Below are 15,192 nucleotides of genomic sequence, written 5' to 3'. Positions count from 1 at the left end.
TCCCCCGTTCTATACCCGATTGCTACGACCAGACGATGAAGCCCAGGAGCCAGACGCCACTGTCGATGATGACTACTACTACTCGAGAGGTGCCTACTACTACGTGCAGCCCGCTGACGACGACCAGGAGTAGTTTAGGAGGATCCCAGGCAGAAGGCATGCGCCTCTTTTGATCTGTATCCCAGTTTGTGCTAGCCTTTTTAAGGCAAACTTGTTTAACTTATGTCTGTACTCAGATATTGTTGCTTCCGCTGACTCGTCTATGATTGAGCTCTTGTATTCGAGCCCTCGAGGCCCCTGGCTTGTAATATGATGCTTGTATGACTTATTTTATTTGTAGAGTTGTGTTGTGATATCTTCCCGTGAGTCCCTGATCTTGATCGTACACGTTTGCGTGTATGATTAGTGTACGATTGAATCGGGGGCGTCACATCCTATGACTATGAGATTATGCAACTCCTGATTACCGGAGGAACACTTTGTGTGCTACCAAACGTCACAACGTAACTGGGTGATTATATAGGTGCTCTATAGGTGTCTCCGATGGTACTTGTTGAGTTGGCATAGATCGAGATTAGGATTTGTCACTTCGATTGTCGGAGAGGTATCTCTGGGCCCTCACGGTGATGCACATCACTACAAGCCTTGCAAGAAATGCAACTAATGAGTTAGTTGCGGGATGATGCATTATGAAACGAGTAAAGATACTTGCCGGTAACGAGATTGAACTACGTATGAGGATATCGATGGTCGAATCTCGGGCAAGTAACATACCGATGACAAAGGGAGTGACGTATGTTGTTATGTGATTTGACCGACAAAGATCTTTGTAGAATATGTAGGAGCCAATATGAGCATCCAGGTTCCGCTATTGGTTATTGACCGGAGATGTGTCTTTGGACCCGTAGGGTCCGCACGCTTAACGTTCGGTGACGATGGATATTATGAGTTTATGTGATTTGATGTACCGAAGGTAGTTCAGAGTCCCGAATGAGATGGGGGACATGAAGAGGAGTCTCAAAATGGTCGAGACATAAAGATCAATATATTGGACGACTATTCAGACATCGGAAAGGTTCTGAGTGATTCGGGTATTTTTCGGAGTACCGGGGAGTTACGGGAATATGGGGAAGAAGTATTGGGCCTCATGGGCCAAGTGGTGGAAGAGATGAGGCAGGGCGTGCGCCCCCCTAGCCCAAACCGAATTGGACTAGGGGGGTGGCCCCCCTTTCCTCCTTTCCTCCCTCTCCTTCCTTCTCCCTCTCCTTCTTCCTTTCCCCTCCTAGTAGGAGTAGGAAAGGGAAGTCCTACTCCTACTAGGAGAAGGACTCCTCCTCCTGACGCTCCTTGCAAGGGCCGACCAGCCTCCCCATTGCTCCTTTATATACGGGGGCAGAGGGCACCCTAGAACACACAAGTTGATTGTTCCAAGCCATGTGCGGTGCCCCCCTCCACCATAATCCACCTCAATCATATTGTAGCGGTGCTTAGGCGAAGCCCTGCGTCGGTAGCAACATCATCACCATCATCACGCCGTCGTGCTGATGGAACTCTCCCATGAAGCTCTACTAGATCGGAGTTCGTGGGACGTCATCGAGCTGAACGTGTGCTGAACTCGGAGGTGCCTGATACGTCTCCAACGTATCTATAATTTTTGATTGTTCCATGCTATTATATTATCAACCTTGGATGTTTATATGCATTTATATGCTATTTTATATGATTTTTGGGACTAACCTATTAACCCAGAGCCCAGTGCCAGTTTCTGTTTTCCCCTTGTTTTAGTGTTTCGTAGAAAAGGAATATCAAACGGAGTCCAAACGGAATTAAACCTTTGGAAAAGTTATTTTTGGAAAGAAAGCAATACAGGAGACTTGGAGTGCACGTCAGGGGATCAACGAGGAAGCCACGAGGCAGGGGGCGCGCCCACCCCCTGGGCGCTCCCTCCACCCTCGTGGGCCCCTTGTGGCCCCACTGATGTATTTCTTCCGCCTATATATATCCATATACCCTAAAACTATCGAGGATCACAATAGATCGGGAGTTCCGCCGCCAGAAGCCTCTGTAGCCACCGAAAACCAATCTAGACCCGTTCTGGCACCCTGCCGGAGGGGGAAAACCCTCTCCGGTGGCCATCTTCATCATCCCGGTGCTCTCCATGATGAGGAGGGAGTAGTTCTCCCTCGGGGCTGAGGGTATGTACTAGTAGCTATGTGTCTTAAGGTGTTATTCTAGTATGAACTCTAGGGATGTTTGTGACACTTATAGGAATAGACCAACGGATTGATTGGAAAGAGTAACTTTGAGGTGGTTTCGTACCCTACCATAATCTCTTCGTTTATTCTCCGCTATTAGTGACTTTGGAGTGACTCTTGTTGCATGTTGAGGGATAGTTATGTGATCCAATTATGTTATTATTGTTGAGAGAACTTGCACTAGTGAAAGTATGAACCCTAGGCCTTGTTTCAACGCATTGCAATACCATTTGTGCCCACTTTTATCATTAGTTACCTTGCTGTTTTTATATTTTCATATTACAAAAACCTTTATCTACCATCCATATTGCACTTGTATTACCATCTCTTGGCCGAACTAGTGCACCTATATAATTTACCATTTGTATTCGGTGTGTTGGGGACACAAGAGACTCTTTGTTATTTGGTTGCAGGGTTGCTTGAGAGAGACCATCTTCATCCTACGCCTCCTACGGATTGATAAACCTTAGGTCGTCCACTTGAGGGAAATTTGCTACTGTCCTACAAACCTCTGCACTTGGAGGCCCAACAATGTCTACAAGAAGAAGGTTGTGTAGTAGACATCAAGCTCTTTTCTGGCGCCATTGCCGGGAAGGTTAGCACTTGAAGGTATATCTTTAGATCTTGCAATCGAATCTTTTTGTTTCTTGTTTTAGCACTAGTTTAGTTTATAAAAGAAAACTGCAAAAAATATGGAATTGAGTTTGCCTCATACGCTTCATCTTTTTAATATCTTCCGTGAGTATGATGGAAAGAAAAATTGTGCCAAAGTGTTAGAAGAAGAATGCATTAAAATGTTTGGCACTAAATATTTGAATGATGAGCATGATTGCAATTTTGTTAGTATGAATTCCTTGAATATCCATGATGCTAATGATATGCATAGCCACAAGCTTGGGGAAGCTATGATTGATGAATATGATATTTTTTGTCCCCCAAGTTTTGATGAGAAAATTAATTATTATGAAAGCATGCCTCCTATTTATGATGATTATATTGATGAAAGTGGATTTGGAGAGGTCATGACTTTATTTTGTGATGAATCCACTATTCCAGAAGAGGTTCCAATTGATTGTGAGAACAAAGTTGCTATCTATGATGATTATTGTGATGACTTGTATGCTATAAAGAATAATGATATCCATGAAACTTGTCATCATGATTTTAGTTTTCAATTGGATTATGCCTCACATGATAATTATCTTGTTGAGTTTGCTCCCACTGTTATTCATGAGAAGAATTTTACTTGTGTGGAGAGTAATAAAATTTCTATGCTTGTAGATCATGAAAAGAATGCTCTATGTGATGGTTATATTGTTGAATTCATTCATGATGCTACTGAAAATTATTATTAGGGAGGAATATATGCTTGTAGGAATTGCAATAATAGCAAGTTTCCTCTCTATGTGCTTAAATTTTTGAAATTATGCTTGTTTTGCCTTCCTATGCTAGTTGATTATTGTTCCCACAAGTTGTTTGCTCACAAAATCCCTATGCATAGGAAGTGGGTTAGACTTAAATGTGCTAGTCATATTCTTCATGATGCTATCTTTATGTTTCAATTCTTATCCTTTATGTGAGCATCATTGAAATCATCATGCCTAGCTAGGGGGCGTTAAACGATAGCGCTTGTTGGGAGGCAACCCAACTTTATTTTTGTTCCTTACTTTTTGCTCCTGTTTAGTAATAAATAATTTATCTAGCCTATGTTATGATTGAGTTTTTATGTTTTAATTAGTGTTTGTGCCAAGTAGAACCGTTGGGAAGACTTGGGGATAGTCTTGTTGATCTTGCTGTAAAAAATAGAAACTTTAGCGCTCACGAGAATTGCTTCCATTTTTTATTGGAGAGTGCTATTTAGTTAATTATTTTTGCAGATGATTAATAGATAAATTCATCATGTCCAGAAATTTATTTTAGAATTGTATGAGTTATAGAAGTATACGTTTGGTCCAGATTACTACAGACTGTTCTGTTTTTGACAGATTCTGTTTTTGATGTGTTGTTTGCTTATTTTGATGAATCTATGAGTAGTATCGGAGGGTATTAACCATAGATAAGTTGGAATACAGTAGATATTACACCAATATGAATTTAGAATGAGTTCACAACAGTACCTAAGTGGTGATTTATTTTCTTATACTAACGGAGCTTACGAGTTTTCTGTTAAGTTTTGTGTTGTGATGTTTTCAAGTTTTGGGCAAAGATTCGATGGACTATGAAATAAGGAGTGGCAAGAGCCTAAGATTGGGGATTCCCAAGGCACCCCAAGGTAATATTCAAGGACAACCAAGAGCCTAATCTTGGGGATGCCCCGGAAGGCATCCCCTCTTTCGTCTTCGTTCATCAATAACTTTACTTGGAGCTATATTTTTATTTACCACATGATATGTGTTTTGCTTGGAGCGTCATTTTATTTACTTTCGTTTTGCTTGCTGTTTGAATAAAATACCAAGATCTGAAATTATTAAATGTTAGAGAGTCTTCACTTATATCTTTTGGAGTAGTTTGTTGTTGCTCTAGAGCTTCACTTGTATCTTTTTAGAGCACGATGGTGGTTTTATTTTATAGAAATTAATGAACTTGCATGCTTCACTTATATCATTCTGAGAGTCTTTAGAACAACATGGTAGTTTGCTTTGGTTATGAAACTAGTCCTAATATGATGGGCATCCAGGAGGGATATAATAAAAACTTTCATATAAAGTGCATTGAATACTATGAGAAGTTTGATACTTGATCATTGTTTTGAGATATGAGGATGGTAATATTAGAGTCATGCTAGTGAGTAGTTGTGAATTTGAGAAATACTTGTGTTAAAGTTTGTGATTCCTGTAGCATGCACGTATGGTGAACCGTTATGTGATGAAGTCGGAGCATGATTTATTTAGTGATTGTCTTCCTTATGAGTGGCGGTCGTGGACGAGCGATGGTATTTTCCTACCAATCTATCCCCCTAGGAGCATGCGCGTAATACTTTGTTTCGATAACTAATAAATTTTTGCAATAAGTATGTGAGTTCTTTATGACTAATGTTGAGTCCATGGATTATACGCACTCTCACCCTTCCACCATTGCTAGCCTCTCTGGTACCGTGCAACTTTCGCCGGTACCATAAAACCCCCCATATACCTTCCTCAAAACAGCCACCATACCTATCTATTATGGCATTTCCATAGCCATTCCGAGATATATTGCCATGCAACTTTCCACCGTTCCGTTTATTATGAAACACTTCATCATTGTCATATTGCTTTGCATGATCATGTAGTTGACATCGTATTTGTGGAAAAGCCACCGTTCATAATTCTTCCATACATGTCACTCTTGCGTCATTGCACATCCCGGTACACCGCCGGAGGCATTCATATAGAGTCATACTTTGTTCTAGTATCGAGTTGTAATTATTGAGTTGTAAGAAAATAAAAGTGTGATGATCATCATTATTAGAGCATTGTCCCAGTGAGGAAAGGATGATGTAGACTATGATTCCCCCACAAGTCGGGATGAGACTCCGAACGAAAAAAGAGGCAAAAGAAGCCCAAATAAAAAAAGAGGCCATAAAAAAGAGAAGGCCCAAATAAAAAAAATAAAAAAAAAATAAAAAAATGAGAGAAAAGAGAGAAGGGACAATGCTACTATCCTTTTACCACACTTGTGCTTCAAAGTAGCACCATAATCTTCATGATAGAGAGTCTCCTATGTTGTCACTTTCATATACTAGTGGGAATCTTTCATTATAGAACTTGGCTTGTACATTCCAATGATGGGCTTCCTCAAAATGCCCTAGGTCTTCGTGAGCAAGCGAGTTGGATGCACACCCACTAGTTTATTTTATTGAGCTTTCATATATTTATAGCTCTAGTGCATCCGTTGCATGGCAATCCCTACTCGCTCACATTGATATCTATTGATGGGTGTCGGTGTCAAAACTGGCGGATCTCGGGTAGGGGGTCCCGAACTGTGCGTCTAGGCCGGATGGTAACAGGAGGCAGGGGACAAAATGTTTTACCCAGGTTCAGGCCCTCTTGATGGAGGTAAAACCCTATGTCCTGCTTGATTGATATTGATGATATTGGTAGTACAAGAGTAGATCTACCACGAGATCAGAGAGGCTAAACCTTAGAAGCTAGCCTATGGTATGATTGTATGTTGTGGTTGTTGTTGTCCTACGGACTAAAACACTCCGGTTTATATAGACACCGGAGAGGGTTAGGGTTACACAAGGTCGGTTACAAAGGGGGAGATATCCATATCCGTATTGCCTAGCTTGCCTTCCACGCCAAGTAGAGTCCCATCCGGACATGAGACGAAGTCTTCAATCTTGTATCTTCATAGTCCAACAGTCCGGCCAAAGGATATAGTCCGGCTGTCTAGAGACCCCCTAATCCAGGACTCCCTCAGTAGCCCCTGAACCGGGCTTCAATGACGATGAGTCCGGCGCGCAGTATTGTCTTCGGCATTGCAAGGCGGGTTCCTTCTCTGAATACATCATAGAAGAACTTGAAAACGAGGATAGTGTCCGACCCTACAAAATAAGTTCCACGTACCACTGTAGAGAGAATAATATTTTCGCAATTCTAATTTGCTGACTTGTCTTGACAGTATGACGTTATGTCATGGCCCGGTGATTATTCGAACCGTTCCCTTTAACCAGCCCCGTACATAACGCGAGGCAATTTTTCGACACATCTTGTCCAAGCAGAGATCGTGTCCCCTTATTACGGGATTCTCATCAATACGGGCGTGGTAACCCAACCGCGCCATCAATTACGGCGCTTGGGGGATACGCGAGTTTTACCAGGCAAGTGGGGACGCTTAGCTTCATCCGCCCATATAAAGGGATAATGATTCACCTTTCTATCCACGCCTTCTTCCTCATTTGCTCATCCGTTTTCGCACACTCGAGCTCTAGCGCCCAAGTCCGCACTTCCCACCTCAACCTTCTCCAACCATGTCCGGAGCGGGAGGCAGGTGGATGGTCTCCTCCGTCACGGAGGGAGACATCAAGAAGCTGCGCGGAGCCGGATACTTAGCCGTGAACATCGCGCATCGGCTGCCCGCTGCGGGGCAGATCGTCCCTACCCCGGAACCTCACGAGAGGGTAGTTTTCCTTCACCACTTCCTCCGCGGACTAGGGTTTCCCCTCCATCCATTCGTCCGCGGACTATGGGCTGGAGTTTCATGATCTGGCCCCGAACTTCATCCTCAACATTTCGGCGTTCATCGTCGTGTCTGAGGCTTTCCTCCGCATCCGGCCCCACTTCGGCCTGTGGTTAAAGACCTTCAATATCAAGCCAAAGGTGGTACGAGGCCAACAAGCAGAATGCGGAGGAGCCATGGTGGGCAAGATGCCCAACGTTATATGGCTCGAAGGCTCCTTCGTGGAGACAATAAAGGGATGGCAATCGGCGTGGTTCTACATCACCGAGCCGCGCGACACCAAATGGGTGGCAGCCCCCGAGTTTCGATCCGGATTCCCTACACGGCTCACTTCCTGTAAAGAGAAAGGCTTGTCGTGGGGGTCATCGGTGGAGCTGGATGGACTCCAAAAATGTATCCGGAGTATGGCGAGCAAGAAGCTCAAGCTTGTCAACATAGTCCAAGTTATGCTTATCCGCCGGATCCTCCCGTGCCAACAACGGGATTTTACTTTGTGGGAGTTCGACCCGGCCCAGCACCAGACTCTGAGCGAGCTCTTTGATACGACGCACAAGGACGTCTGGAAGGTGCTGTTCAAGGGCGCCGAGGTCCCTCCTTCTCTCGCCGAGGACCACGGACTATGCGCAAAGCGCCTAGCGCGTTCGGTGAGTTCAATACGTCCCGTAGGACATTTATTTTCCCTAGCTTAATTATGTGCGGGGTCTAATCTCCATGCCTTTAACAGGACTGGGTGGAGATGTCGGGGCAGATTAACTGTTCGGCCCCTTTGCCCGAAGATACTGCGGACGCTCTCCTGACGGAGATGCTGACTCCGGCCCCTTACAAGGTGCCAGAGAAGATCAAGAAGGCCAAGGGAACCCGAAAGAGTTCCCGGTGCCAGGTGTTATCGGACTCATCGTCCGATAACTCTGCGGCACACTCCTCCCCCGAAGACGAGGAGGAAGAAGAAGATGCTCCCCCTCCAGGCGGGGGAGACAAGAAAAGGAAGGCCGCCCCAACTGGGGAGGCCGAAGGGTCCAAGAAGGGAAGGACTCTCCTTCTGGACAGTTCCACCGCCGCCGACGAAGGTGAAGACGAGTGGTTGCCCAGGGCCAAGCCCCCAGGGAGATCGTAAGTATTTGGATACCAGAGTAACTCATAGAATTCCTTCGTCGCCCTGTTTTCCCTAACGCCGAACGTAATTATACAGGCCGCCACGAGCCAGTATCGATGTATTAATGGACGGCTCCCTGGGCTCGTCGGACATGGATAGCGATCCAGTCCCGACCGCCACTTCCCCTCATCCTGCCGACGACGCTGAGGTGCTATCTCAAGAGGCACCAGATCGAGGGGAGACAGTCCCGGAGGCACCTCACGGCGACCTTCCGGACTCCGGGAGCCGAGGGGACGGAGCCCCTGAGAGCTCCGAGTTCGGCCCTCAGCCAAACACAGCGCCGGAACCTCCAGCTGTTCCAAGCTCGGGCAGGCGGCCTCCTTCTAAGAGGGGCAAGATGCCTGTGCCGGTGACCTTTGTCCATCCAGAGGCGCCGGACAATCTGTTGGAAGCGCTTCGCAGTGCTTCCATCAACGAGGAGCACCGTACTATTATGAGTGCGGTGGTTCAGAAGGTTCAGTCCGCCAAGAGCGGGTTGACTGAAGCCTGTGCCAGCCTTCTAACATGCTTTGAGGTAAGTGTTTTAAAATGTAGTAAAAATATTACCGGATAGACATTAGCCCCTGATGCTTTGTTCGGTGTTCACAAAGAAAAGCCGAATAGAGGATCAAATAATATCGCAGGAGTCTAATATAAGTATGTCAATATGCATATGCAGGCTTCGCTGCTGGTGTCCGCCGCACTGACTGCGGACGTCGTCGTACTGAAGCAGGACCTCGAGGGGTCCAGGAAAGTGCTCGGCCTTGCCAAGAGGCAGCTCGAGGAGAACAAGGGTAAGTAATACCCTGTCTATAGATATTTATATATAAAAGAGGACGCGATTGCAAAATGACAGGACCATCGTATGTTTGCCAGGGGCCACGACCGAGGTGGCGACCCTGAAGCAAGCGCTAACCAGGGCCGAAGATAAAGCGGCCAAGGAGCGCACTGAGCGAGAGAAACACGAGGCTCGGGTGGGGGAGGTGCAGCAAGAGCTCCAGGCTCTCGTGGCGAAGTACGAGGCGTTGGAGCTTGACTCAAAGACGCGGGAGTCCGAGCTTGCCGCGGCCCTCGAGAGTGCAAAAAGTGCCAAGGCCGAAGCCCAAAAGGCCCTCCAAGATATCGACGCGATGAAGAAGATAGCGGTGGGTAAGGCTTTCTATATGCAAAGCAAGCATGTAAAAGTAAATTACCGATTACTTACCTGAATCCGGAGCTCTCCAGGAGCATTCGCAGATTTGCCCCGCAGCGTGTCCGATGCCGCACAATTTTACCAGGCCGAGGATGGAAGCTCAACGGAGAAGTTGTTCTGGTCTCAGTATGCTGAGGCCGAACACCCGGTGCCAATGAGCGACCAACTGAAGTAGATGGTCGAGCTACATAAGGCGGCCGATCTGGCCATGAGGAGCTTTATAGTCCGGCTGTGGCCTGGCGACGCCCTTCTGAACAGCTTCTTCGGCCTGGTGAGGCAGCTTGTGGATGCCTGCCCGCGGCTGGAGGTCGTCAAGCGATCTATCTGTATTGAAGGTGCAAGCCGGGCTTTTGCCCATGTGAAATTGCAGTGGGTCAAGCTAGATGCCGTGAAGCTAATCAAGGAGGGGCCGCCGGAGGGCAAGGAGCACCGCCACCCCGAGATGTACTACGAGGGTGTTCTGCCGGGTGCCCGTCTCATTGCAGACGAGTGTTCAAAAGATGTAATATTTGAATGAGACTTGCTCGTTTTATCCTATATTTATGAAAACTTGTTTCATATGCTCTATGCAACGCTTGTTTGAATTTAAAATATTACCTTCTGTTTGGCTGTTTATCCAATTTGAGAGATGGCTAGTCCTCGGCTTCTGCCCCCATGCCACGAGTGCTAGGGTGTTCGGGGTAAACCTGAGCACTCTTGTTCCCATGTTTGGGTCCTTCGAGGGAGGTGCTCAGCACAACGAGCAAGGCAACTGGACTAATAATGCTTTATCACTCTCACTTAGCCATATAATTCTATAATTTTAAATTTCGGCGAAGCCCCTGGTATTCGGAAGGCCGAATTTGGCGTGTGATACACGCCTTTAAGCCGGACAGGGCCGGCCCCTCGCTCTAAGCGGCATAAGTCTTTAGGGACTCGAAAACCTCGCCGAACAGCGACCAGTCTCTCGCCTTATCATGACAGTCAATTTTAGCTTTCTCTACTGAGGTGCTGAACCCAGCAGAACCGGGGCACAATCGCAGTAGTTCTCCTAGCGCTACCTTAGCCGATAGAGCGGAACGTAAGGTACCAAAACATAGGAGCCGGGCAAACCCAACATTTGACCAAAGACATGATTCGGAGCTGATGCATATAATGCTATAAGTTCGGGGTGCCGCACTTGTGAAAGTGTTCGGACTTTTCACACCGCATTGTGGGGTACGTAAGCCCCTGGTGTATTGGCCATACCAGAGTGTACGGTTGCAAGGCGTCATTAATGATGACATATATATATATATATATATATATATCAAGAATGCAATAATAGTCGTAATGTCATGCATTGTTTATTCAAAAAAATTGCGTTAAAGCATAATGATACAAATAGTGCGATAAGCAAAGAGTAGGACTATGTCCCTTCCAAGGGCAAGCTGAGGAATGATATTAAATCGAATATTTTGCTCGTTACTGTAATCCACCTATGAATTCCGTGGTATGACATAGCTGTCTGCCTCCTTGGTTGCTGCATCATGTGTTCGGCAATAGTGCTGCCGGACAGTGTTTCCAGAGATTAAGGTCCTGAAAAAAAAGAAAAATAACCAAACGGGAAGCCCCTAGTGCGGTTTAAGCCGCGTCTTGGGGCGTGCCGCAGTTGTGCCCCCCTCCCCACCTGTGCCTGTGGTATTTTTAATGCGTAATTATGTACGCGCGGCACGAGTTTCACCGCTGGGCTAGGATTGGGGTGGCCGCCGTATTGCTACGCGAGCTCAGATCGCGCCAGGTGATCTATTTGCCGATTGCTCCGAGCGCGCTTGAAGGTGTCCGGGATTTGAAGCGCCGAACTGGTTGATTGCCTTGAGAGGCTGCTTTGCGCTTCTGCTGCGAGGGCTGCGGTGTGCTCCTCTGTTCGGAGAGAGTGCTCTTTGTTTCCATTGACTGTAATAACTCCGCGAGGTCCTGGCATCTTGAGCTTGAGGTATGCATAATGCGGTACCGCATTGAATCTAGCAAATGCGGTTTGCCCGAGCAGCGCGTGATAACCACTGCAGAACGGGACTATATCGAAGATTAACTCTTTGCTTCGGAAGTTATCCGGGGATCCGAAGACCACTTCCAGTGTAATTGAGCTTGTGCAATGGGCCTCTACACCTGGAATGACGCCTTTAAAGGTCGTTTTTGTGGGTTTGATCCTTGAGGGGTCTATACCCATTTTGCGCACTGTGTCCTGATAAAGCAGGTTCAGGCTGCTGCCGCCATCCATAAGGACTCGAGTGAGGTGAAATCCGTCAATGATTGGGTCTAGGACCAGTGCGGCGAATCCGCCATGACAGATACTAGTGGGGTGGTCCCTGCGATCGAAGGTGATCGGACAGGAGGACCAAGGGTTGAACTTTGGGGCGACTAGCTCCAACGCATATACGTCCCTGAGCGCACGCTTCCGCTCCCTCTTGGGGATGTGGGTTGCGTATATCATGTTCACCGTCCGCACTTGCGGGGGAAACCTCTTCTGTCCTCCAGTGTGCGGCTGCCGGGGCTCCTCCTCGTCATCGCTATGCGGCCCCTTGTCCTTGTTTTCGGCAATTAACTTGCCGGCCTGCTTGAACACCCAACAATCCCTGTTGGTGTGATTGGCTGGCTTGTCTGGGGTGCCGTGTATTTGACACGAGCGATCGAGTATACGGTCCAAGCTGGACGGACCCGGCGTACTTTGTTTGAATGGCTTTTTCCGCTGACCGGGTTTAGAGCCTTTGAACCCGGCATTGACTGCCGTATCCTCAGTATTTTCGCTGTTAATGCGGCGCTTATGTTTGTTGCGACGTGACCTGCTATTGCCGTCCTTGGTATTCGGGGTACCATGGTTCTTTGATATGTTATTACTGCGAGCCAGCCAGCTGTCTTCTCCCGCACAAAAGCGGGTCATGAGCGTCATGAGAGCTGCCATAGATTTCGGCTTTTCCTGACAAGGTGCCGGGCTAGCCACTCGTCTCGGATGTTGTGTTTGAAAGCCGCTAAGGCCTCTACATCCGGACAATCGATGATCTGATTTTTCTTTGTAAGGAACCGAGTCCAGAATTGCCTGGCCGACTTTTCTGGTTGCTGAATTATGTGGCTCAAGTCATCGGTGTCTGGTGGTCGCACATAAGTGCCCTGAAAGTTGTCGAGGAATGCGGCTTCCAGATCTTCCCAATAGCTAATGGAGTCCGCTGGCAAGCTGTTAAGCCAATGCCGCGCTGGTCCTTTGAGCTTTAGTGGGAGGTATTTGATGGCGTGTAAGTCATCACCGCGGGCCATGTGGATGTGGAGGAGGAAATCCTCGATATATACTGCGGGATCTGTTGTGCCGTCATATGATTCAATATTTATAGGTTTGAAACCTTCTGGGAATTGATGTTCCATTACTTCATCTGTGAAGCATAAGGGGTGTGCGGCGCCTCTGTATTGGGCTATATCGCGACGCAGCTCGAAAGGGTCTTGCCCGCTGTGTTCGGCCCGGCCGGATTTGCTTTTACTGTATCCGACGTGACATTTATCGTCTCGCAGAGTAGTGCGCCCTCGTGATCCGTAGATCGATCTTGCATGCTTTGCTTTGTCCTCCAATATGTCTCGCAGGTCTGGCGTATCTCCCCATGCCTTTTTATTTGAATGGCGTCGGGGTGGAGGCTGAGCTTTTGGCTGGAATGCCTCTCTATCACTGCCACGAGGTGGCCGATCAGCCGTATCATACGCTTCCTCCTCCAGTCGGGGTAGTAACCTGCACTTTGGGTAATTCTTGGAGGGGCGCTCGAGTTTATATTCCTCGGTCGCGAGGACTTCAGTCCATCTGTCAGCTAGCAAATCTTGATCAGCTTGAAGCTGCTGCTGCTTTTTCTTCAGGCTATTTGCCGTGGCCATAAGCCGGCGCTTGAAGCGCTCTTGCTCAACGGGATCCTCTGGTACAGCGAATTCATTGTCGCCGAGGCTTGCCTCGTCTTCGGAGGGGGGCATGTAATTGTCATCCTCCTCCTCTCCATCTGCCGCTCTCTTAGGAGAGCTGGCTCCTCCATCCTCCTGTTCTGAATCTTGCTGGAGGGGAATGTTGTTGTCTTTGGCACTATCCGGAGTGTTATTATCTCCTGTGCCAGTATCACCACTTTTGCTTTGGCGGGACCTAGAGCAGCACCGCTGACGTCGGCACTTGGGTTGCTTCTTGGAGGGTTCATCCTCCGCTATCTCATCCCCATTGCCTTCTTTGGGTGAATCCACCATGTAGATGTCATATGACGAGGTGGCTTTCCAGTGCCCTATAGGCACTGGTTCATGTTCGTCTCCTACATCGTCGTCCATACCGTCGATGTCTTCGGAGTCGAAGTCGAGCATGTCGGTTAAATCATCGACAGTGGCTACGAAGTGGGTGGTGGGTGGGCGTCGAATTTCTTCATCGTCCGCATCCCAATCATGTTGGCCATAGTCCGGCCAGGGCTCTCCTGACAAAGAGAGAGACCTTAGTGAATTCAGGATGTCGCGGAAGGGCGAGTGCTGAAAGATATCCGCGGCGGTGAATTCCATGATCGGCGCCCAATTAGATTCGATTGGCAGGGGCGCGGACGGTTCGGAGTCCAAAAAAGAGTCCGGCACCTTGGAGTCACGGGCTTCGCAGAGGATTAGGATGGTGTTCGGCTCGATCGCCGTTGAGACTACAGCCCCTGAGGCGGCGTCTAGCCACCCGTCCTAGATTGGCGTAGTTGGCTCTGAGCTAAGGGTCGGAGCTGATGCGGGCGCGGCCTCTGGGGTACTGTTCGACGGCAGAGCTAGGTCATACCCGTCGTGACAGTGCGGCGCACCCGGCTGTGGCTCGAATCTGTCGAAGATCAAGTCTCCGCGGATGTCGGCCATGTAGTTCAAACTTCCAAATCTGACCTGATGGCCAGGGGCGTAGCTTTCAATCTGCTCGAGATGGCCAAGCGAATTAGCCCGCAGTGCAAAGCCGCCGAATACGAAGATCTGTCCAAGGAGAAAAGTCTCACCCTAGACCGCATCGCTATCGATGATAGTAGGAGCCATCAAGCCTAACGGCGACGACACAGAGGAACTCTCAATGAAAGCACCAATGTCGGTGTCAAAACCGGTGGATCTCGGGTAGGGGGTCCCGAACTGTGCGTCTAGGCCGGATGGTAACAGGAGGCAGGGGACACAATGTTTTACCCATGTTCGGGCCCTCTTGATGGAGGTAAAACCCTACGTCCTGCTTGATTGATATTGATGATATGGGTAGTACAAGAGTAGATCTACCACGAGATCAAAGAGGCTAAACCCTAGAAGCTAGCCTATGATATGATTGTATGTTGTGGTTGTTGTTGTCCTACGGACTAAAACCCTCCGGTTTATATAGACACCGGAGAGGGTTAGGGTTACACAAGGTCGGTTACAAAGGAGGAGATATCCATATCCGTATTGCCTAGCTTTCCTTCCATGCCAAGTAGAGTCCCATCCGG

The sequence above is a fragment of the Triticum urartu genome, chromosome 5A (assembly GCF_056163025.1).
Source record: "Triticum urartu cultivar PI428250 chromosome 5A, HENAU_Tu73, whole genome shotgun sequence".
NCBI lineage: Eukaryota > Viridiplantae > Streptophyta > Magnoliopsida > Poales > Poaceae > Triticum > Triticum urartu.
The sequence above is the reverse complement of the archived record's forward strand: the minus strand, read 5'-3'. Positions refer to the sequence as shown.